Source organism: Pinus tabuliformis, chromosome 2_2 (assembly GCF_031772625.1).
Source record: "Pinus tabuliformis cultivar Carrire ecotype Pingquan chromosome 2_2, CPIR1, whole genome shotgun sequence".
NCBI lineage: Eukaryota > Viridiplantae > Streptophyta > Pinopsida > Pinales > Pinaceae > Pinus > Pinus tabuliformis.
Genome location: NC_142300.1, coordinates 504,473,510 through 504,499,157, shown reverse-complemented (window position 1 = coordinate 504,499,157; position 25,648 = coordinate 504,473,510).

The window sequence follows — 25,648 nt, the reverse complement described above, 5'->3', positions numbered from 1 at the left end:
TATCCAAACTCGGGTTGTAACTTGAAAATAATTACAAAAAAAAACTCCCGAACCTTTCATTCAACTTACTCATCCTGTCATGGTCATGGGTGCACCCCACACTTCAATGCCCAAGCTGTGATTTATTTGCCAGTGCTCCATAAAATTTAACAAGCACCATCTATTGAAGCATCCTTTCCGCACTATTTCAAAGTGGCATCTCAAAATCTTTTGGTGAAATTTGCAAATGCCAGAGGTCTTATTTCACTCGTCCAAGGATCTCCAAGAAATTTTAGGCTTGGTTAATGGTGCAGAGGCTTCCAGTGAACATTTAGATGGTGGCAGACAAATGCTCCTCCTCAATCATTCTGCAGCCTCCTGCAGCCTCCTCCATGACAGTCCCACAACAAAATAAATAAAAAATCGGATGCAAGAGCACGTTTCCCGTTCCTTACCCACAACAACGACTCCACTCTGGCTCGATCCCATATCAGTGAAAAGTAAAAGAAAATGTTGTAAGAAGACAATGGTAGCAATAGTCTTGACTTCCTTTACAGTGCTCTCTGGCCTCTTCAGTAGTCTCGTGGCATAAGATCCTCCACAGCTGAAACTTAGGTGTTTCATGCCTTCGCTGTTTCAATTCAAAAACCAGAGTAGCAGATCACGTGGGCTCCTTGGAATATTCACCTCATGCAGTAGTAATCCCAGCCTCCTCCACAGTTGCCAAGCTCCTTCAAATCACAAGCTCACTGGCTTGGCTCAGCAATAGTGAAAGGAAATAAAACACAACAATTCATTGTCAATGTGATTCAACCATGGCACACTTGCACCAAATTCTGTGTTGATCTCCCTTCAAACGCATCAATCTCTCTCTCCACTCAGGGTTACAAGTCATCCTCAGCCCTATAGCTTTGATAGCATGTCAAAAATAAGAATCAACTTTTTTAAATCAAATCTGGGAAGCTCACAGGTGTGGAACACCACCTGTAACATTGCCTCTACACAACACACTCAACTTAAATGCATTACATGAGAGATATATATAATATACACACATTTATGAAGGTTGAAACAACACCCTAGAAAACAAGAATAAAATCCTAATCTAAAGTTTGTTTTGAACCGTCACTCCATTAATACATTTCAACATTAATTTCAACAACGACTTTCTCACTTCAACTTGACAATTCTACCCACAACTACAACTATGGAATTTTCCTCTTGCAGGAAATCTTTACCTTTTTCCTGCACACTCATACCACTTTCCCTTTTTCCGGCAATCTCATACCACTTGATGAATGTTGATTCCAGGTTCTTCATTTTTAACTCCTAATCGTGGGACCTATGAGTTATGAGCCCATGGACCACATCCCTTCATAGTTTTGCACTAACAAAACTAACACTTCATTTGAACCCCAAAACCTTCATCATTTGGACCTCTTTAGAATGACGCAGTACCACCATTCATCCCTCGTGCTCGACCTCTTCATCGCTCTTTCATACTTCCTCTTTGGGCACATTTTCCCTACACTCATGGTTCTCCATGACATCATAGCTTAGGGAACTTGATAATAGTAGAGGGTTAGTCCTTTCGTTTAGCTTGCGGCTCACTAGAGCCCGACTAGCCGACTGGGCCCTGCTTGATACAAAGGTCGGGCCAGTTGTACTCTTTCTCATTTCTCCATGAGTCTGCTGAGGCCCAATTGGTCAACTAGTTCAGGCCCAACCATGCTGGCTGGACTCTATCCCATCTATACTATGCGCAGAAACCCAACTTTCCTTGAAACGCTCGTGGCCTCACTCAAAATAAATGCAACAACCATAAACACACCAAAGAAAAAACAAACATTCAATATGAACAAACATCAACCATAAATAGACCAAAGAGAAAAAAAAACATTCAATATGAACAAACATGATATAAATTAAAAAGGAAAAAAATGATTGCATATATGGCTTCTCTGAGTCTGGCGCCACTCACCATGATATCACATTACATTGGTTGTCATCTTGACAATTTGCAAGAAATCCTTTTAACAAAACAAAACTTAACAAAAAAGTGTCATTATGATCAGGCAGACAGTCATTCCTTTCTTTGTAAGCTACTCATTTTACAATAACAATTGCTGTGAAGGTAATAGAGAGTTCTATTTTACCACGCATTGAAGGCTAAGGCTCTGAGTTATATTTTTTTTGGTAGGTGCCTCCAATAAATTCAAGCTCTGTTGACAAGGCACTCCAATATCTTTCAGAATTTTTTTTTTTTTATTTTTTTTTAAATTTCTTTTAGTCCGATGTGAGGCATCCGAAACAGTGACATTGAGACCAGTAGAGAAGGTTGTTGACAGTAGCCGTTGATCATTTCTAAACTGTTTCTCATGGGTTGATCATTTATAGTGCGTGTCGGCTGCTTTCTAGGGCTTCACAAAAAACTGGCAATACTTCACAGTTATGTGCCTGCAGCTCCTTTTTCTCCGGCTATCAATGTTATACCTAGTGCCTGCAATGGATGTATAAAGCTGGCCATCAACAAACTTTCAAACTTTTAATACTAGCATAACTATATTTACCAATATGGTTGATATACTCTAATAGGCTTATATCAAGTATATCTACAACCACATTTTCTAATATAGTTGATAAATGTTGATAGGCCTATAATAACAACCATATTCGTATATATTAATTATCATTATATTAATATTATAATAATAATATTAAATAATAATAATATTAGTAATTTTAATTAATAATTATAATAAATGATAATAATATTATGAAAAGAAAATTATGATGATGATGATGATGGTTAACGTCTGCTATGATCAAACATTGGTTTATCAGACCTAAAGAAACAAAATATTTATTTTGATTTAAGATTTTATTCCTATGCTCAAAAAGCTTGGAGAGAAGCCTCCCAAGCTCACTATAATTTTGACATTGTAAAAGGCTAGGAAGGTTAGTATTGTAACAAAGATTGTGGAACTGAGATCTAATGTGGTTGTATGTGGGGCACTCTAAGAGAAAGTGGTTTTCATCCTTGATGTTCCTATTCTCACATATATGGCAGATCCTTTCCATCCAAGGCGTTTTAGGAACTTCCCAACGACCTGTTTCACTATGGAGCTCATGAGAATTCGTTCTAATCTTTGCTATATTAATTTTCTTCTTTGAGCTAGTTAAAATAGAGAGATACTTTTGATCTTCTAGGGTGGGGTTGATGACCTTCTTATAATAACTTAATTTTCTTTTAGCCGCTAAATCTTTCTCACACCATATTTTTTCTTTGAATTTAGAAGTAACAATGTCTTTAATGTTATTTATGTTTTTCAATGCATCATTCCTGTTGATCTCCCAATAGTTTAACCAGGCCCTTGTGTCTTTATGCCACCCCCAATTGAGCCTTAGGTGGTTTTGGCTGGAATTTAAAGCTAGCTTAGGAAGTCTATGATTGTCTATGTTATTGAGTTTGTGCTTGTACAACAGAAACCTAATCATAGCTAGGCTCTCAATAGGGGAAATACCTTCTTCTATAAGGAGAATAGGATAGGGTGTATTACTTTTAATTTTTAGGTTATAAGTTATAAAACGCTTTTGGATTTGCTCAATCTTTCTCAATGATTCTTTGGAGATGTTGCAGCCCAAAACCTCACAACCATATAGGATAACAGGAGTGACTAAAGTTTCAAAAAGGAACTTCTTTTTATCCCACATTACAAGGTTTGTTGTTTTACAATTATTTTCAAGACCAAAATAACCTTTCCACCCCCCATTAATCCTTTTCTCAATGCTATGGTTCCAATTGAGCTTGTGATGAATATGAATTCCTAGGTACTTGTAAGAATACATTTCCTCCAAGTTATTATTGTCATACATAAAATTAGCATAAGTGTCCTTATTGGATTTGATAATCATAACTTTTTTTTTGTCAGTGTTAATAGTCATACCCATGGTAGAGCAAAAATCCTTAACAAACCTGAGTTGCTTATCAAGATCAAATGGGCACCTTGCCAAAAGAATAATATCATCAGCATAAAGAAGAAGGATGATGACTATCCTAGCTAAGATCGTTCCATCACATCCTGCTTCCTCTAAATAGCCTTTGAGCTTATCGATGTAAATGCCAAATAGGGTAGGGGAGAGGGGGAAACCTTGTTTAACTCTGATGTTACACTTAATATCTTTCGACCACCCCTCATTTCTCTTTAGCTTGGCAATTACATTCTCGTATAACCTTATAGTAGCAGCTCTCAACTCAAGAGGAAACTTTAGCTCTTCTAATCAATTCCAAAGGTTGTATGTAGGAACCATATCGAAATCCTTTATAAAGTCCACAAAGCAACAAAATAAATTGGATTTATCATTACGACATTCCTGCGCAATGATCCTAAGCGTAACGAGGTGTGTTATAGGCATTTTTGGGCACTACAACCCCAATCATATATGTCCATAAACAAAGGGCTTCTAAGTCCCTAAAAGTGTTGTTTCATGCCCTAAAGGAACAAGGTCAGCTGATTACATCATCTCCCAGAAGTTCTCCACAAAAGACTGCTCAGAACTGGTCAAAACTAGACCATACAGGTTGCTCAGTGTTAAGGGTGTGATGCATCTCACCTGCCCAGTGTAAAAGGTGCGATGCATACTAGAAATCCCTTCTATAGGGTGCGATGGGCGAGAATGGACAAATGGAAGAGACAGTTTGCGAGGTGGATGATCATGGAATCTTCCAGAAACTTCTCCTGTGACACTTGCCTCTCTGAATTTGCTTCCTGTGATTTCTTGATTGAAAATCTTGTCACAGGAACCTCCCTTCCTTTACATGATTCCGCCTCCATAGTACAAATAATTATGAATTTTTTTATGTATTGTGCGCCATTTACAGTTCTCTTTTACAAAAAGTAGCGTAATCAAACTGTCTTCTTTTGATTTGGAAGTCTCGCAAGTGTTGTTTTCAGTCAAAGAAAAGAATCCTATCATTCTTGATGGTCGATTATACAGTCACTCTTGTATTTGATTTGAATTAGTAGTTTTTCAAGTGTCTAAAGCAGTTTTCAATTCAAAGTCGCAAAGTGTCGTCATCATCTTCCTTTCGTTTTTGAAGAGAAATTTGTTAGTACTGTCACTTTGAAAAGATAATTCAGATTTGTACTCAACATTCTTTATGTCAATCACACATTAAGAAAGCGGAAAGCAAATACATGCATGTGCATTTGCATTTAGACTACTTTTTGGTTTGATTTAAGACAGTGCATCTAGTGTGTGCTCTATGCTCTATGTTGAAAGAATATCATCTCTCTTTCTTTAGTAGCTAGGATTTTCATTGCAAAAAGAAGATTAAACGATTGTTTATCATCTTAGATTTCATTTTAGGAATTATATATCTACATCACACGGTGAACCTGAAAGGTAAATTTCTTAAGAAAGATCAACTGTAAAATAAATTCAATGAACATAAAAACACTTTGGAACCTAACACACAACATCTACATGTCTAGGCTAGAGACGTATTCCGGCGTTGTAAAGCCTGGTAACTATCGCTTTCATCATAGGTTGGGTGATTCCTCCTCTTTGAGATGACAAGTGCCAGTATGGACTTGTGCTCCCACGTACCGTTGAGTATATATTGGGAGACCAATAGGCTATATCCTTTATCCTTAGGAAGCCGTGTCTGCCGCCCTATCGATCGCAATGCACTGAACACAACATTCGGGAAGATTGACTGTCGTACCGTAAAAAGTATTCTATAGTTTTGCGATTGGTTTGGTAATCCCTTTGTCTAGATTTTCAGAGTAGTCTCTTTCGTTCCTTTTCAGACTCCTTAAAGGAAAAAGGTCCATCTGAGCACTTTTCACTTCAGGCTCATTAAAAATCGAAGGCGACTAGAGTCATCTTTTGTTTTTCTCGACTCTTAAAAATTGAAAAAGCAGGTTGTGTCAAAGCGTCTAAAATTTATTTTAATTGGAATAATGTCATTGTTCCCTCGTTGGTCTTAGGTTGAGAAAATGGAGTCCACCAACCAAACATTTCCCCTTGGAGGAAATCCTGGTCCTTTCTCCTCTTGGGGAGATGTTGGTGCACCTCGTATGGCCACATTGTCACTTCAGGGATTGATGATTGGCTTGCCAATATGGCTTCTAGACCTCTGTCATTCAGATTACTGTCATTTTTGAACAATCAAGTCAGCAACTAGATGATACTAGAGTTACCCCCCAACCTTCTACTTTGTCTGTTTCTCCCTCTCCTCCTTCCTCTTCACTTGATGAAGCTGGTAAAGCAAAAAATCAAGTAACCAAGAAGGAGAAGAAGGGGAAGGAGAAGAATGAATAGAAGAAGAAACAGCCAAAGGTGAAAAGGGGTAACCATGCATCATCTAGCAAAAATCCACACATGGCACCGTCCAGAACTAAATCTCCATCTGTCATTTGCAAAGGGGACCACTATCATCGAGATTGTCCTTGTATCCCTCGGATCTTAAGGGACTGGTCTCCTCGTTTGCACAGTCTGGTGTCATCAACCTCTGACGATCATGTTGAAGGCACACCCTCAACTAGTGAAAACGAAGTCTCTGGATAGAAAGGAAGATGTAAATTTCCTTGCAAATTGTGTGAAGGCAATCATGCCATCCACCGTTGTCCCTTCCTGGACGAAGATAAAAGAGTCTTGGATAACCATCCTGCTTCACCGCTGTGGCTTCCTCCTGGATACAAGAAACTCTTGCCGAGTCCATCGCTAGTTGAAAATCCGACCGACACAACTTTGTGGGCGATTGAAGCATCTATAATTGAAGATAAACCCGCTGAATCCATACCAGACGAAAGTTAAAAGGTTGAGGCGGCAGTCGACCTGGTGTTGTCTTCGAAAGGTCCATCTTCAGATGATATAGTCACTGAAGAGAATGAGAATGATACCATTCAAATTCTTTTCCTAAACACAGACTCCGATGAACATGGGGAAAATCTACCCATTCCTTTACTGCAGGAAGGAAGTTCGTCAGATTCATACCCGACCGTTTATTCGGTCCCACCTCTGAGAAACCTAGTCGTTTCCTTTGATTGGAATCTACTAGGCAGACCCCATTTACCGGCTAGTGTACCATTCTGAATCATTGTTCAAACCTACATAATGGTCATGGTCAGTACCATCATAGATGAGAGGGCTTCTGTGAGTATCCTTTCCTCAATTTCTTGGAAAGTGCTTGGTTCACCATCGCTTCTGCCTGAGATGTGGAATCTAACAGGCTTCGATAAAGGAACCAGTCGACTGTTAGGGATCCTTCCAAGTTTTCCTATAACATTGAAAGGGAAAACTGTGTATCTGAATGTAATGGTAGTCCAAGGACCTTTATATTATAATCTTCTCCTTGGGCGTGACTATATTTATAGCATGGGAGCCATTGTCTTCTCACTCATTCGAGTAATGTGTTTTCCGCATGAAGGCCGAGTGGTCCAGCTCGTAGACCAGCTTTCGTTCCCCAAATCACACATAGCTAATAGTCAAATACCATCCGTAAATGGTCTTTTCATGCAAGGAATGTCTCATCAATCTCTAGTCCGTCCACCTAAAGAACGCGGGTAATTCAGTGGCCATGTCTGAAACCGAGGGGGCATGCAACCTGGTCTACCTCGGCAGAAAAACTTCAGGTATAGGGTAGGTTTCCACAGAGGATATATGACTAGTCTGACACACCCGTCCATATAGGAAAATGGGATTAGACCGAAATAAGGTACCTCTGTTAGAAGGTAGGCCTTTCCCGATAGAATGAATGTTTTGTTTGCAAATTGAAGGGCAACCTAGAAAAGGTAGGCCTTTCCCGATAGAACAATTGTTTTGTCTGAAAATTGAGGGGTAACCTAGGAATCTCTACTTCAATATACTTGGGGGCATGCAAACCTTTTGTGCGCAAGCGAAAAGTGACCAGCGTAACGCTAACTCCATAGTTTCACTAACTTCAACTGCTTAAGTTGGGTGAGAGGTTGAATCGATCGTTTGCCTTCGTAGGGCCAAATGGCACCGGCGAAATAAAGGGAAAATTTTCCTACCCGACCTTAGTAGTTAACTAACCCCTAGGATAGTAGTTGGTCGTTCCTAGCTTGCATGCAAGAGGTAGCGGAGCAAAGTTTCGAATGGTGCAAGCTCCCTAAAAATTGAACCTATCGATGAGACATCCTTATTATACGACTGGCACGAGCAATTTTTATGCGAAGTTCAAGCTCGTTAAAAATTAAATCTAAGCAATGAGCAAATGTTTCCTCCCAGATTTTAAGCTCATTAAAAAATGAACCAATTTCCGGTAAATAACCATTGTGAATGCATTATCATCAGCTCTTGAGCCTTGGTCGTGTTCTCATCATCACCTCCACTCTGTTTTAGCCGATCATACACCTCCATTTGATTGTTTACCCTTTTGAGGAACATCAACGAGGAGCAATCTTGCTAGCCATCCTTGTGACACTGCCGTGATTGGAAAATTCCAATCCTTACCTGGAATTAGTTGCTACCTAGAAATATCACTCATTCCTTAAGAGGCGAGTCTCCTTTAAGCTCTTTTCATCTGACTCGTAAAATATGAAAAGATTGCCAAGCAGTTGGCCTCTCCAGCTCGTTAAAGCTACCAGGAGTGTTATCCCTCCTCTAGATTTTAATCTTTCTGGACCTGAGGGATTATTACATAAAAAGATCGAGCGCTTGTCTCGTTCGGCTCGTTAAAACTATCGAAAATTCATCCCTTTCGTATTATTTTATACTTTTTTAGACTTAAGGGATTACATGACGAAAAAGGATCACTGGAGTTTCATTTCCATCCCTTTTCAGACTATCTAAAATTGAAAAGGGACCGAGTTGTCTTTGTCATTAAACTCGTTAAAACAAATAGCGACAAACTTGTCCATGCAGACAAGAACGAGTTTCATTGTCGCTAGGCTCATTAAAACATAGTGACGAGTTTGCCCAAAGGGAAAATTATAGAACAAGCATATGTTATCCTCCTCAAGCTTGATAAAAACAAAGAGGTACTGGTCAGCAATGACTGGGGAAAAATTGGGAAGAAAACTTGAAGAAACTTTATTGGTAGCGAGTCGCTCCTGAACATGACACTTTCGCTCCATCACAATGATTGAGTCGGGTTGGGTTATTCCGTTCACTGGTCATATTACCATTGGTCCACTTTACCATCCATACTTGGGGTTAATGCTACCAATCCATTTCAGTGTTGTCCATATGTTCAAGAGAAGTTGACCAGAGAATTCATCAACCCATCTTGTGTCTCATCCGCTGCAATACCTTTACACTTCATTCTTTCATGACCACCACCCTGAACCCCGTATCATCAGATTGTTTTCACCTCCAAAAGTCATTTGCTCTGTTCCGTGTTGGAGATGTGGGATTCATTAAGGCCCTCCTAGGATGGGTCACTTCTTGTCGACATCAGCTCATTATCCAAGAAGTCGACCTAGGAACAACCCTTTTAGTATTTTGAAGCTTGCATGCCTCAATGGCAAGTTTCTTACTTTCGGCGATAGGTTTACATCAATGGCCTTCGACCGAGAGATTTTGCGCGGTGTTCGATGCCAAGTCCCATTTTCACGCCACATGAATTCTACTATCGTACCTTGAGGGTCATCATCATTATCGGTGATTCCTCTTGTGACTGTTAACAGCTTACATCATTGGCTGGTAATCAGGTGATGTCTTTCCATGTTCAACTCCAGAACATTTTTCACATGGATTGACTTGTACTTTGGGTGAATACTGGATGAGTTTGAAGACCCTGGATCTAGTTTCATCCATTCGGGCTGTGATATATTCAGGAAAATAAAGACATCAAATGTACATTGTTACTACACAGATGATCATCTGAATCAAAGGATGATGGCTCTATCAGATTCATTAGTCTGCCACATAGACGGTTGTCTGTCCTATGTACATGAAAATGAATTTATAAAGCTGAGCATGGGAATGCCCGCCTCAAATAGATCATGAAAATGTTATGAAGATAATGTATTGTATTGTATCTTATTATAGGTTGCCTTCCAGTTTGAAAAACCTCAGATCCTCATGATAAAGCATTTCACTTGACATCAAAATATTAACGACCTCATGCTTTAGGGGGAAACTATTATAGAAATTTTTGGGCACTACAACCCCAATCATATATGTCCATAAAACAAGGGCTTCTGAGTCCCTAAAACTGTTGTCTCATGCCCTAAAGGAACAAGGTCAGCTGATTACATCATCTCCCAGAAGTTTTCCATAGAAAACTGCTCAGAACTGGTCAAAACTGGACCATACAGGTTACTTAGTGCTAAGGGTGCGATGCATCTCACCTGCCCAGTGTAAAAGGTGCGATGCATACTAGAAATCCCTTCTGTAGGGTGCCATGGGCGAGAATGGACAAATGGAAGAAATAGTTTGCGAGGTGGATGATCATGGAATCTTCCAGAAACTTCTCCTGTGACACTTGCCTCTCTGAATTCGCCTAGGGATGAGTAAGAGATCATCAACCTCCAAGTGGAATCAAGAACTATCAGAGAGAAGACACTAATCAAAATCCCAGAAGCTGACTCACCTCCCTACAATCATCTATATATGGATCCCTCATCCCAAAGATCCAGAGGGTGGAATTTTGTATCCTCTAAGGAAGTGCTGTTGGTTTCTTGGTGGAATATCATAGTGTTGGGTGATCTAAGCTTTTCATGAGGTAAAGAAGGGCTTTCATGCTGGGAGGATGACGCTGGGTCAGATCAATGGGTTGTAATCCTCTCTTCCAATCTTTACATCAATAAAGCTATTCAATTTTTCCTCCACATTCTTGTATGTCTAATAGTATATGCATTTGTGTGGTCAATATATATCTAGTCCTATATTGTTTATGATTGTAGATCTCTGTACTTTGAAGGTATTATGCTGCTTTGACTTTATAGGTACTCTTTGAAGCAAAGTGGTCAAGGGAGAAGTGGCAAAGACCTGTCAGTGAGGAGAAGGAACAATCAAAGAACTGAGCGAAAGATTGAGGTTGGTATTCTTTGATCCTCTCTTATCTACTTCTCATAAAGGAAAATGAAAGTAACTTTAATCTATTTGTTTCTAAGATAGCTACCCATCTTAGTGGGACTAATAGCTCTGCATAGACACTAGATTTCTCGATAACAAGGTGGTCTATTGTTGAGTGATGCCTTCTGAAACTTGCTTGGCCTTTAGCTCGCTTACCTTCACTTTCAAGCCATATGCTTAACTTCTTTTCCAAAATACTATCATATAACTTGGCTAAGAGAGGGCTGATCATAATTTTCCCATAATTAGAGGGGTTATTTGTATCCCCACTTTTAAAAATAGGGATAATGAGGCTCTCAGTCCAAGGTTTATGGAACCCTTACTTGATTTCTTGATTGAAAAGCTTGTGGATGTGGGGGATGAGGACAAGACCTCCAATTTTTAAGATTTTCACCTGGTAACTTTCGATGTCTTTAGCTTTCCCATTAGCGAGGTGATTAACCCCAAACTTAATGTCTTCTAAAGAGAAAAATTCTTTTATTGTGAGCAGGGTTTCCAAATTATCCATGACATTTGGAGATTCGTAAAGCTTTTTAAGATATGAATTCCAATCGTGAAGAGAAATTTTATTATTATCTTTAGTCTTCCTAGTCAGAATCTGCCTCCAAAATTTCTTAGGAGCTATGTTAGAGAGGTGTAAGAGATTCTCTTGTCTTTGATGAATGTACTACCTCTTTTTCCTTTTAGTTAGGGCTTTAAATATTTTTATCTTGTCCATTTTAAGAAATTCATGAACAGCTTCCTTAATTGCTCTCTTCGCACTTTTACAATCTCTGTCATACCATGGATTGGTTTTGATATTTCTTTTATTATTTGAAACTTCAATTGAGAACTTGTTAATAGAATATGAGAGGGTTGTAGTAAAATTATGATAGAGGTCTTCTATGTTGTCTATACTAGATCAAGGAAGCAAATTAGTTTTTAATTCATTTAGAAAGAGATCATTTTTATTTCTATCAAATATTAAGTTATTTTGGCTATAAGTATTATTTTCTGTGGGAACTCTATGCATGACAAAATTGAGTGTTATAAGTAAAGGCCTATGATCAGAGTCAGGTTCGTGGTCGTTTAAGATGTCAAAATTTATTATTTCATTTTATAATGGGAGATCGGAAATAATTTAGTCTACCACGCTGCTACCAAGTCCATGGATGCAGGTCATCTTGCTGGAATTGGGCCACTTCTTTAGACCATTGCAAATTATTTGATCCTGAGCACTACAAAGCTTGACTAGCTCTGACCCAAACAAATTTTCCCCAAGGTCTTCAAAGCTCCTTTTGTACCTACTAGCCAGAGTAGGGTCTTCGTCTAACCAAAGAGGATTAGGGTTGGAATGATTGCTTAGAATAATAGCTTGGTTGTTTGAAGTTCGAGCATTAAAGTCACCTATTAAAAGGATATTACCGTCATTCCTTAGGCTAGAAATATCATTCTCTAAACCATTATAAGGGTTAGTTTTATCTAGATTCTTCTTCTTATAGAAGTTAGAATTGATGGGGGGAAATTAACATATTGCTATGTAGGACTTTTTATTATTAATGTCTCTGATCTCTATCCAACTATATTGGTTGTGAGGGTCGTTTTTATAAATCCTAGCATGGGGAGAGATGTTCTTCTTAATGTAACAAGATATTCCCCAAATGCCTCTACGGGGTGATTGATTGCTCCAAGTAGACCATAGCATAAAGCCATCTATGTTAGGGACCTTAGATTCTTCGTGCTCCCAAGTTTCAACAAGGAAAATAATATCAACATCATTTGAAATCCAACTTAGCTTGGGGCCTTTGTTCCATGGGAAGCCCCGACCATTCCAAGAAAGGATCCGAAGCATGTTTAAATGCTATTGATTACTATATTTTTGGTTTCTATCTCAAATAAAGGCTTTTCTATTTCTGATTATTGCCCATTTTCCTTCCTTTCTAGCTTCTTTTACCTTTTGAACCTCCTTTCTTAATTTTTCTTGATCTTATGGAATGAGATCTTCATTTATGAATATTCCCATTCCTTTTAGACTTGAGGTTTTACTATGTTGTACTTATGATCAGTGGAGCTCACCTTTATGCTGATTAGTCTTCCTTTATTCTTGGTTAATTTCCCCAACCTTGTTGCTTCTGTGAGACACACTATTTCAATTGGTAATCTACTATGTAATTCTGTCTGGGCTAAGGCTAAAGTATCCTCATCTACTTCCTCTTTTAAACCGAAGATTATAAGGTTCAAGGCCCTTTTGTTACGTTCGTGGTCTAATTCTATTAATTTTTTCATTTCATCTTTAATTGGTTTGGTATCTAACTTATTTACCACATTATTTAGGGTGAGGTAGCTATTAACTTTTTCTTCTAGTTCTTTAATCATGTCTTTCATTTTAAGACTCTCTAAAGTATCAACATCTCCTTGCTGGGATGGTTGGTTAGTATCTTGGTTTTGTTTTTCTATAACCTACAATCTAGTGTCCATTGCCTCCATTTTATTCTCCAGTAGTTCTATTTTAGTTTCTATTTGTTTTTGAATCGTGTCTTCAAGAGATGCAAATTTATTTTCTAGCATGGCTTCGAACTCTTTTTGTAGCTTGGCTCCTCTTTCTTCTCTACGTTTCTCTAAATACTCTATATACTCATAAAGGCCTTGTAGAGTAACTGTGCTAGGTCTGCCCTTGGTAATCTTTGGTAACTGTGGTGAAATATTCATACTTGAAATTATATGAGCAAATATGTATTAGAAAAAGAAAAAGATAAGGAATGTGTGCACCTGATATTAGCAAACCTAACTGTAGATCGCCCGTGCCCACCCCAGCCCGCAGATTGAAGAATATATGTGAAGAATATATAGAGTACTCTTTCACCGAAGAATATATTATTATTATATTACTATAATATATATATATATATATATATATATATATGTATATATGTATATATATATATATATATATATATATATATATATATATATATATATATAATAATAGTAATACAATATAATATAATATAATAGTTATAGTAATAATAATTATTATATTATATTATTATTTTAATAATAATATATTATTATTATAATAATAAATATAAATATCCCCGGATGCGGGTGTTAGCACTGAGAGTTAAGATGACAGGACAGTGGATGGGCGGGGCAGAACGCCACTTGCCCGACCTGTACAGGAAACGTGGAAGGGTAATAACACACGGCGCATGGCACATTTGCATGAACGTCATTCAGGGTACGCTATACCACTAGATCAGCTGGAACGCCAGGCTCACAGCGAGGGAATTAAGTCTCGCACGCACCAGCGTGCAGTGGAAGGCTCAAGCCATCAAGGGAGCAGTAATGGGAGGAGACTCCCAAGACAAGGCTGGTAACTTTAAAACCGGAGAAGGGTCGAGGAAGATGGATAGTTCGGTGGCTCTGCCGCTCCGCCGGCATACCTTAGCACATGCAAAGAAATTCAGAGAGAAGGGAGGGAATTGGACCCCGGCGCTGATAATCTTGGCCTTCTCTGCGAGGCTGGTTACTCCCCTCCCCGAGTACTGCTCAGGTATCGCAAATTGGCCCTCCCGTTCTTATTTCTTGGCAACTGATATCTGTGTTTGGTTTTGGATATTGCACACGCGCAGGGATTTGGAAAACCTAGAGGATAAGCTCAATCTAGGCAGAGGAGGCTCAATTAGGAGGCATCGCCGCATCCAGGGTATTGCCCCACAGCTACATTTCTGGATCTGGGCCACTGTCATCTGCAGGATGCCTCGATTGAGACCTAGAGTGGGCAGTCGCAGGGGGCAGCCGAGAAGAGCCCCAATGGATTCATCCTCCAGTGACTTGAATCATCCTCCAAGGAGAGGGCTCTCTTCTCGCAGTAGAAGAGGAAGATCTCGAGCCTCTGACTCTCGACCCGGTCCGATTCCTACCACAGGCTCCGCCATATTCACCTTTGACAGTGCTCTAAACAGGCCCAGGATCACAGCCTATTTTACAGTGGCTTTTTAGGAGGAAAGTTTAGTTGTTGACTTAAGGACTCAGGCAGAAAATTCGAGGGCAATCCCGGACCCCTCTTCATCTTTTCAGCTGGCTACGGAGAACACTCCTCAGCGGGAAACAAACGAACAAAGGAGCAGCGCGTGGGAGGCGATGATGGTAGATCTGGGTCCTGAAGCTCAGAATGTGACACAGATAGAGGAACCACCTGATATGGGTTGGTGTTGAATTACTGAAGAGCCCATTCATGAATAGAAAAGTCGTCCACGCTTCTCTTTTTGTAGGATGCCACTCTCCACTGGGCATGGTTGTAAGGCGACTCGGTCATGGGTTTCTGGTATTGTCTCATGTTTCAGTGATCATTCCCCTCAGGTCTTTTTTGAGTTTTTGATTTGTCTCATGTTTCAGAGATTATTCCCCTGCGTGGGAAACAAAAATAGACATTTTTCAAATATGCCTGTTTTGGATAGAACTGCCTCCCACAGGAGCAGAGTGCTTGACTATGGTCATGATGTAAATTTACTATCTCCTTGTTAATATAATAGATATAGTTTTACGTAGAAAAAAAATAAAATAAATATAAATATAATATAATTATTATAATAATATTTTATTGATGATCATGATGATAGTGGTTTATGTCCACTGAGACCAAATTCAAATTTTAGTCTATTGGACCTAGAGAAAAAATTATTTAGTTTGATTTAATATTTTATTTCTATGCTCAAAAAGTTTGGAGAGAAGCCTCCCGAGGTATTTTGACATCGTAAAAGGTTAGGAAGGTTAGTATTGCGACAAAGATTATGAAACTGAGATTTAATGTGGTTGTACACGGGGCACTCTAAGAGGAAGTGGTTTTCATCCTCGATGTTCCTATTCTCACAGAGATAGCAGATCCTTTCTATCCATGGTGTTTTAGGAACTGCCCAATGACCAGTTTCACTATGGAGCTCATGAGAGTGCATTCTAATCTTCGCTATTTAATTTTCTTCTTTGAGCTAGTTAAAACAGAGAGATACTTTTGATCTTCTAGGGTGGGGTTGATGACCTTCTTATAATAACTTAATTTTCTTTTAGCTACTAAATCTTTCTCACGCCACATTTTTTCTTTAAACTTAAAAAATGATAATAATAATAATAATAATATATTATATAATAATATATCATCTTATATTATATTATATTATATTATAATATAGTTATTATTATATTATTATAGTAATTATAATATATTATTATTATTATAATATTAATTCATAATAATATTAGTAATATTAATTAACAAAAATAATCTTGATAATATTAATTATTTAATAATAACAATAAATATTTTAGTAAATGTGGTTGATATATTTTTAAGGTTTTATTTCTATCTATGACACAAACTATTGGTAAACTGTTGTTAGTGGGTTGAGCTTTAACAGAAAACTGGCAATATATCACAGTTATGTGGCTGCAGCTCCTTTTTCTCCGGCTGTCAAAATTGTAACCAGTGCCCATAACATTAATTATTTAATGATAACGATAAATATTTTAATAAATATAGTTCATATACTTTTAAAGTTTTATTTCTATCTATAACACATACCATTAGTAAACTGTGGCTAGTGAGTTAATCATTTACAGCCCACACACGTGTTGGCTGCTTTCTAGAACTAGCAAGACGTCACAGTTATGTGGCTGCAGCTCCTTTTTCTCTGGGTGTCAGAGTTGTACCCAGTGCCCACAAGGGATGTATAAAGCTGATCGAAAACTACTAGAGCATGGCCGCGTTCGTGAACAAACTTTCAAAATTCTAATATAATTGTCTCTCTGTGTGGAAACTGCAGATTTCAGTGTCCTGGAAGCTGAAAATACTTGCAACTTTCTCGTTCTGATTGTTGAATGCTGCAATGGAACAGTAGGTAGCTTTATTTAGGGGAATACGGACGTTTCAAGAAATTTAGATAGTTTCGGTTATAGAAATGGAGATAGTTTTTAAATATTGGAATAAATGTGGTTTAAGATTGTTCTGGCCTTAAGACGTGCTCCGGAAAAGTTGTAATGTTAGGTAATGTCTGTGATAATTAAAATTATCAAATTAAAGTGTTTTTATTTTAGGTTTTTTTTATTCTTATTGATTTAGCAAATGTTTTTATGATTAATTACATTTTCATTGGTTAGAAATTGTGCGGTAATGGCAATGTCTGTGCTAATCAAAATTATAAAATTAAAGTGTTTTATTGATTTTAGGTTTTTGTGATATATATTGATTTAGTAATTGTCTTTTTGATTAATCACATTATTATTTGTTGATCTATGTTTAAAAAAAATTAATGTAATTCATATCGTTTAATGTAATTCATCATAAATACCAAAATAAACAACATTAAATAGTTCCCAAATTAAAATTAAATTTTCTTTTAAATAATTAAAATAAAAAAATAAAATAAAAATTTTGAAATTATTTTAAATTTATATAATATATTTAAAATGTTCTTCTAAATTTATTTATACATTTTGTAATTAAAGGAAAAATGTAATATATCTATATTCCTATAAAAAATGGTCAAAAGTTAATATTTACATTTCCATGCTAATTTATGTTTCATATACTTTAAATATATTGATTATGAATGAAATGGATAACCCTAGGCACTTAATAGATCCATAGTAAAGATGGATCTATGTTGGTTTAATTTCCCCTTTTAAATAGGCTACATTCCACTCCACGTGAATACCATGGATCAATACCATTGGTTCTCAATACCATGGGTCAATACCATGTGCCATCTAAAGTGAATTACAAAGTAAATATAAAAAAATTGTTTTATTTATTTATCATACATTTAGATTTACGTTTACATACTTTCATGAGATCTACCTCATACTGTAGCAAAAAATTAAAATTCAAATACTCACACTAAATATCTTAAATATCCCAAATGTGTTAGATATTTCTAATAAACATACCTGGCAAAAACTTCCCAGCAAATTTATACAAACTAGATAACTACTTAAAATGGAAATGTTAAATCTTGATAAATTTTAATTATCTAAAAATGAAATAAGAATATGAAACCTGAAACCAATAATATAAAAATAACAAACCAGATTAGACTATTCCACTAAAACACCTATAAACAAAACTTGAACATGTTTTAGCACTATAAGCATCCTAAGGTCGATACGTTTTCTCATCTGTAAGTGAACTGTTGAAAGCTCCCAATTTGGTGAAATAAATTCCTTCCCATGGTTTGTTTTTAGTAAAGAATAGTTCTGTATCAGGTACAATTTTTTCCTACGTCGGGTACGAATTTTACAAAATCATTAGAAAGTATCACAGGTTCCCATGGTTTTTTTAACTAAAGAATAGTTCTATATCGGGTACAATTTTTCCTACGTCGGGTACGATTTTTACAAAATTATTAGAAAGCATCGCACAAAAGTCAGTAATGTCAGTGACAGTTCTCCATCCTGTCCATCTACAGCTTTTCATTGGGGTCGGGTTTTGTAGTTTTGGCTGAGGGCCCATGGTCGAGTCTCCCAGTCCTACGAGGTCTCAAGAAATCTAGGTTTATTATTATTAGTAGAAGAAGATTGGTCGTAGAAAATGTTTTAAGAAATTTTAATTTAAAAATATTTAAGTGGTTAAAATTAATAGGAATTATATTTAATTTAAGATATTAATTTTTAATATAGATATCTTAAAAGGTAGATTAGTTGATGGATATCATGAGATATAGACGAAATAGGTTTCGTTTTCACAACCTTAAATTCAAATATCATAAAAGAGATTAAAGATAGAAACCACTTACAAAAACATTAAAATATTTCAATAATATATAAATTGTCAACTGGTTAAAATAAAATATGTATGAAGCATATTAGACATTTAAGCTCAACCCTCTATATGTAATAGATAAAACATATATGTATGCAACATTAACAAAAACATTAAGATGAACCTAGTGTCACGGCACCTTTTGAAAACTCCATGTCATATATGTCTTTATTTGGCTATTACACCCTTCATACCAATGTCTTATAACCTCATCCCACCCTTCACACAAATCTCAAAGGCTTCCCTGTCATTCTATATGCTCTTTCTACCTAGAAAAGGTACATACATATATATTTCTGCCTTAAAAAAGGTGCGTGAATCTTAAAAGGAACTAAAAATATATAACTTTTGTTAAAATTATGTGCTCTTTAGCGGTGTTTATATGAAATCTACTTTTGTAACTTCCTAAAAATAAAAAATATCTCAACCAATTTGAATTTATAGAAAATGAGACTCGGGGAATAAAGAAAACACTCTTGAAAGGATAAAATTATCCTCGTACACAAAGAGAAATTCTCCTTGTTTTCCTGAGGTTTTTATTACCGTCATCCCTCAAGGAGCCCATATTGCTTGACTATCCTCTCCCTTCAATGATTTTGGGCCTAATATATTCTAGTCTTGTTCGTCTTTGTACCAAGAAGGTCTTTGGAGTCTTGAAGCAATTCAAAGTGATATGGGGAAGGAGGAATATAGAAAATAGGTGTCAAGGAAAAATAAAGCATAACTTGTTGGATTTTAAACACAAGAATATAATTTGTATAAAAAAATACTACAGTGGCTACCACAAAACAAGATGGAAGAGAAAATAAAATTATTAAGAAAATTGACTTAGTAACCAAAGAAAGTTTTTAAAACTCTAACATGATATTGTTTTTAAACATGAAAACAATAATAGCATCTATAGGAGAGAAAATTAATTAAACCTAAGTTTGGATTGCCTTTTACATGTGCTCAGTTAACTCACTAGCATTTCTAGAAGAACTACAAAGTAAAAAATGGAGTGGGAGATGGTAAGATAGAAAAATATCGTATGATACGGTTGAATGGGTGTAAGCAAAGTTAAAAATATGTTAGAATTGTTGTGTTATCCCCAACATGTAATAACTAGCCATACAAAATCAAAAGATAAAACACTATAGAAACAGTATAAATAAAGGATATATGTGAAGATTGTCCAAGCAAGAATGGATATGAGGTGACCAACAAAAGTTGGGGAATACTCTTGGGTAATCTTTGAATATTTTCTATAACATTTATTCTAGGATGTTTCAGATATTGAAACTTGTAGGATATATAAGGGATACCTTAATGTACCTTTGGAAGATATTGCATACTTTCATTCCTTGTAATTTAGGAGATATGATCTGATGAGTTTAGGGTTCCTGAATGCTCTTAAAATTTTATTCAAATAGATCGTCTTGGCATTTTATCCATAATGTTTGTTCTGTGATGTTTTGGATTGTGAAATTAAGTGGATATAGATAGTAGATATTCATGTACATGTGTTAGAAATTTTCGACTTTGGTTCACTATAATTTTTGAGATATGATTTAAGGAATTTATAATTCTTGAATGCTTGTGAAATATGCTTGAAACATCTCAACCTGGTATTTTCGCTATAACTTCCTTTTTGACATATTTCAAAATGTAAAAGCCAAAGAAAACAAAGGATATTTCTTTAGGTAATTGTCCTATATCCATCCATTGGTTCTCTATAATTTCAAAGATATGATATTACAAACTAAGGGTTCCTTAATGCTTTTGAATTATGCCTCAAATAAATCAACCTGCAATTTTCACTATAACTTTCTTTCGAAGATGTTTCAAACTGTGAAATATAGATGAGATAGAGTGGAGATATCAGGGTAGCTATGATAGAAGGCTTAGCACTTTGTTTTCTATAATTTAGGAAATATTCCATTTGGAATTTAGGATGAGTGAATAATCCTAAAATCATCTTCAAATGCGTCAGTTTGGAATTTTTTATATAGCTTATTTTCTAGGATTTTTTAAACTCTTAATTTTTTAGAAATTTGTGGAGGAATACAAAATTTCATTAGAATCATATTTGGCAAGTTTGCTCATAGGAAGACGCCAAAAATAACTAATTTTTATGAAAGAAGACATGGTGAAGGTAGAGGAAGCAAGCACACTTGGCAAAGGTATATGTAGCAAGTAGGCCTATCAAAGGCATATGTTGATAATATATTTGTTAAGGTAGAAGAAATAACAAGATCTAGTAAAGGAAGAAGAAAATAATAGACCTATTGATGGTGGAAGTAGGAATCTAAATTAGTACGTTAAGTTGGCACTTATGAATCTTTGTAGCAGAGGGAATTCCTATATCCTATAAATTATTTCCTACAACTATTGTAGCAAAGGGGATCAATGTCTCCTACAAGTTGGTTCCTACAAATATTGTAGTACATGGGATTGGTGTCTCTTGTAAGTTGGTTCCTACAAATATTTCAACATATGGGATTGTTGTCTCCTATATGTTTGTTCCTACAAATCTTGGAGTCGGGTGGATTGGTGTCACTTGTAGGTTGGTTCTTATAAATATTGCGATAGAGGGGATGGGTGTCTCCTATAGGTTGGTGCCTACAAATATTACAGTAGGTGGGGTTGTTTTTTCCTACAGGTTGGTTCCTACAAATCTTGTAATAAGGAGGTGTGGTGTCTCCTATAAGTTGGTACATAAAAAGTTTGCAAAAATGGGGTTTCACCTACAAATATCTATTATGAATAAATTTCTTTTCATATAACATGTTCCATACATCATATTTTTTGTTTATAATTCGTGAATGGTTAACTATGAAATTTTCTTATACTGATTCGCCCCTTGACCTCTCAGTAAAGTGTGAATCAACAATTGATATAAGAGAAGTTTATTCAAAACAAAACCAACCACTAAATGGATATTATCAAAGGGACCATGACCAGTCATGAAGCTCCTTCCATAGGTAGAGCTCCATTATTCAATGGAACAAATTATCCTTTGTAGAGGGTAAAGATGAGGATTATCTAATGTCTCTTGGTTTTGAAATTTGGAAATATTTAGTGCATGGTTATAAGGCTCCAACAACTCCTCCATCTGATCATAATGGTATGAAAGATTGTGTAAATAATGAAAGATCCATGAATTCCATCTTGTATGGCATATTAGAACCACAGTTTGTCAAAGCAATACATTTTGAGTCTATAAAAGACATTTTGGAAAGTATTCAAAACAATTATGATGGAGATGACAAGGTGAAGATGGAAAATGTTAAAACTAATAGAACACAATTACAAATCTTGAATATGAATGATGAAGAAAAAATTTCATCCTATGTTAGGACCCTATAATACTAGTGTATTCCCCTTATTGTTATTGATGTGCCCATGTCACCCCCATATTGTTATTATTGTGCCCCATAGAATCCCATTATTGTTATTGTTAAGCCCTTACATTATTATTGTTATGTAGGCTCTGATTATATTGTGACCACTTAGACTCCTATATATACAAAGGAGGTATTTTCATTTGTATCATCCAATAATTGTTCATTTATGTAATTTAAAGGACGTTTCCCACTCAAAGAGGATAATTTTTTACTCATTGATCTATATTTTCTTCTATTTTGTGAGTTGGTTGCATAACAGTTGGTATCAGAGCTTTGGATTTTAGAGTTTCACTACTTCAAAAAGGTAGTCTTGGTATTTTCGTTATAACATTTTTTATATGAATCTTCAGAATCTGAAATTTGTTCCGCGTGGATTTGAAATCATGGTGAACATTGTGTAAAATTTCAGAGCTTGGTTCACTATATTTTCAGAGATATGATTTGAGGAAGTTAGGGTTTTTGCAAGATACATAATTCAATCTCAATGCATGTGACCTAGGGAAAATCATCATAAATTTATATCCAAGAATTGGAATTGATTTTTTTACAAATTGATGGAACTTTCACAAAGTCTAGTTTCTTGTGTATTCTTTTTAAGGCCAAAGGTTGAAACAGGGACATGTGGCACTTCGTACAAGTTTTCTCTACTGAACTAGTTTATAATCAGGCCATCGTGGGAGGTAGCGCATAACTCTTCCTTTGAGAATCCAATCTAGATAAAACTTATATGGTTGGAAAGAATCCTAAGAGAGCTACCATATGACAAAAATTTAGACCTTGAATATCATAATTTATAGAGATACAACAAATTCAATATTGAAATCCTACAAAGAAAGAAAAAGTGTGTATTCTTTTTAAAATTGGCATCAATTTTGTTAAAAAAAATCAGTTTAAAGTGATTCAAGGGGCATAGTGAAGCGTAACTATCATTGTTTGATTCCAAAATGATCGAGAAAAGAAAATAGAAACACCTATTAAGAAACCAGAAAGTTCTACTATGACACATGAAGAAGAGGCAAAATGCAACATGATATATCAAAATTACGAGACCATGTGCAACAAATTCCTCTCTCACAAAGAGTAACTAAAAATTAAATGGAAGCTAGGATGGATAGTTTGAAGAATGGTTTAAAATCATACATGGATGTTTTCAAGGATGGCATATAAGAAAAAATGAAAGGCGACATGGAAGATATGAGGAATGATTTAAAAGAAGACATGGAAGGTTTGAGGAATGCTTGAAAAAGTTGCTACAACAAATAAATGAAATGGAAACTAAGATGGATGGTTTGAAGAATGGTTTGAAATCAGTCGTGGAAGGTTTGAAGGATGGAATAGAAGAAAAAATGAAAGGAAACGTGGAAGATTTGGAAAATGATTTAAAAAAATACATGGAAGGTTTGAAGGAATGTTTGACAAAGTTGCTACAACAAATGCTTCCTAATGGAGAAAAGTTGTTAGATAAAACTCACGATGAGAACAAAAGGAATGTTAATAATTATTTCATAGACTCTAACTTTATATTGAAGACCCACCATATTCCAAAGATCAATATGATGAAGTTTGATGACAAGGATATGGTAACATGGATACTACAAATGGAACAATATTTTGATCTGCATAATGTGAAACACACACAAACGGTACGCATTGCATATTTATATTTAGAATCAAGTCAGTTTTTATGCTATTTATGACCTTTTTCTCATAAACCACTTATCACCTGGTCAATGCTTACGCCAAAAATGATAGCACATTATGATGATACAAAGAGAAACACCTTCTTTAGCCAATTGATAAATCTCAAACAGAAGGATTCAATGGTGGAGCACATTGAGGACTTCCAAAAATTGAATATCAAAGTAAATGATATTCCAGAGGAGCATAGGATTGATGTGTTCATAAGGACATTAACGGATAACATCCAAAATGAGGTTCACCTTTGGGAACCTGATTCAATGGAGAATCTATTCAAGATGGCAAGAAAATTTGAAAGAAAAATTATGGAAACAAGTAAGTCTACCACTCATAGCTATAAAGATGGAAGTGTTGTTACTCCTAGCCTTATACGACCTACAAGGTTGACACCACAACAATTGGAGGAAAAAGTAGAAAAAGGGCTTTGTTATAGTTGTGATAGAAAATACACTAAAGGTCATAAGTGTGCTAAGAAGAAACTATTTTACATAGATTGTGAAGAGGAGGAAGAAAAGGGTCAAGAAACGTCAAAATAAGAGGATATAAACTAGGAAAAAACCCTAGAGAAGGAATAAATGAATCCGACCATATCTTGTAATGTATTGAAAGGAATTACCACTCCTCAAACTCTCAAGATATAGGGACATATCAACAAGGAAAACGTAATAGCATTGACTTATTTAGGTAGTACCCATACTTTTATTCATTGTAAGATAGTTAGGAATTGAATTTCTTCCTATATTTAGCACTATAGTGCCAAGTGATGGTTGCAAATGGAGGAACTATAAATTTATCTGGAAAGTGCCATAATATCAAGCTATCCATGGGGGAATATTTATTGAATAGTCCAATGATTTACATTCTAATGAGTGATGCTAATGTTGTACTAGGAGTCCAATGGTTATAATCTTTGGGGACGATTACTTTTAATTTTCAAGAACTTCTCTTGAAATTATTCTAGGAAGGAAAGGAAGTTGAATTAAGGGGTATCACAGGGAAACTAGGAAAGATAATCAACTCTAATGGCATGAAAAATATTCTAAAGAAATAAAAACAAGGTGTAACTACACAATTATGCCTAGTAGAGGATCAAAAATCGAAACCATCTATTTCTCTAGATATCCAAAAATCCTTGGACAATCATTCCAATATATTTGAGACTCCCAAAGGCCTCTCAACTATTATGATCATGATCATGTTATTCATTTGATGCCAGGAAGTGTTCCTCCCAACATCAGGCCTTACAGATATCCCTATTCTGAAAAGAGTGAACTTGAACGTATGGTGCAAAAATTCTAGAGGTCGGTATAATTCAACGTAGTCAAAGTTCTTTCTCTTCTCCAGTAGTATTGGTTCACAAGAAGGATGGATGATGGTGCATGTGTCCACATTATAGGAAGCTCAAAAATATCACTATTGAAGGAAAATTTCCCATTCATTTCATTGATGAATTGTTGGATGAACTACAAGGAGCAATTTACTTCATAAAGTAGGATATTCATTCAACATATCAGAAAATTAGAATGAAGAATGAATACATTCCAAGAAAAACATTCAGAACTTATGGGGGTCATTATGAATTTTTGGTGATGCCCTTTGGCCTTACTAATGCACCTTCCACATTTCAAGGTTTGATGAATTCCATTTTCAAACCCTTCCTTTGAAAATTTGTGTTAGTATTTTTTGATGATATACTAATCTACAACAAGTCTTCGAAGGATCATGTTGAGATGGTGCTCAAACT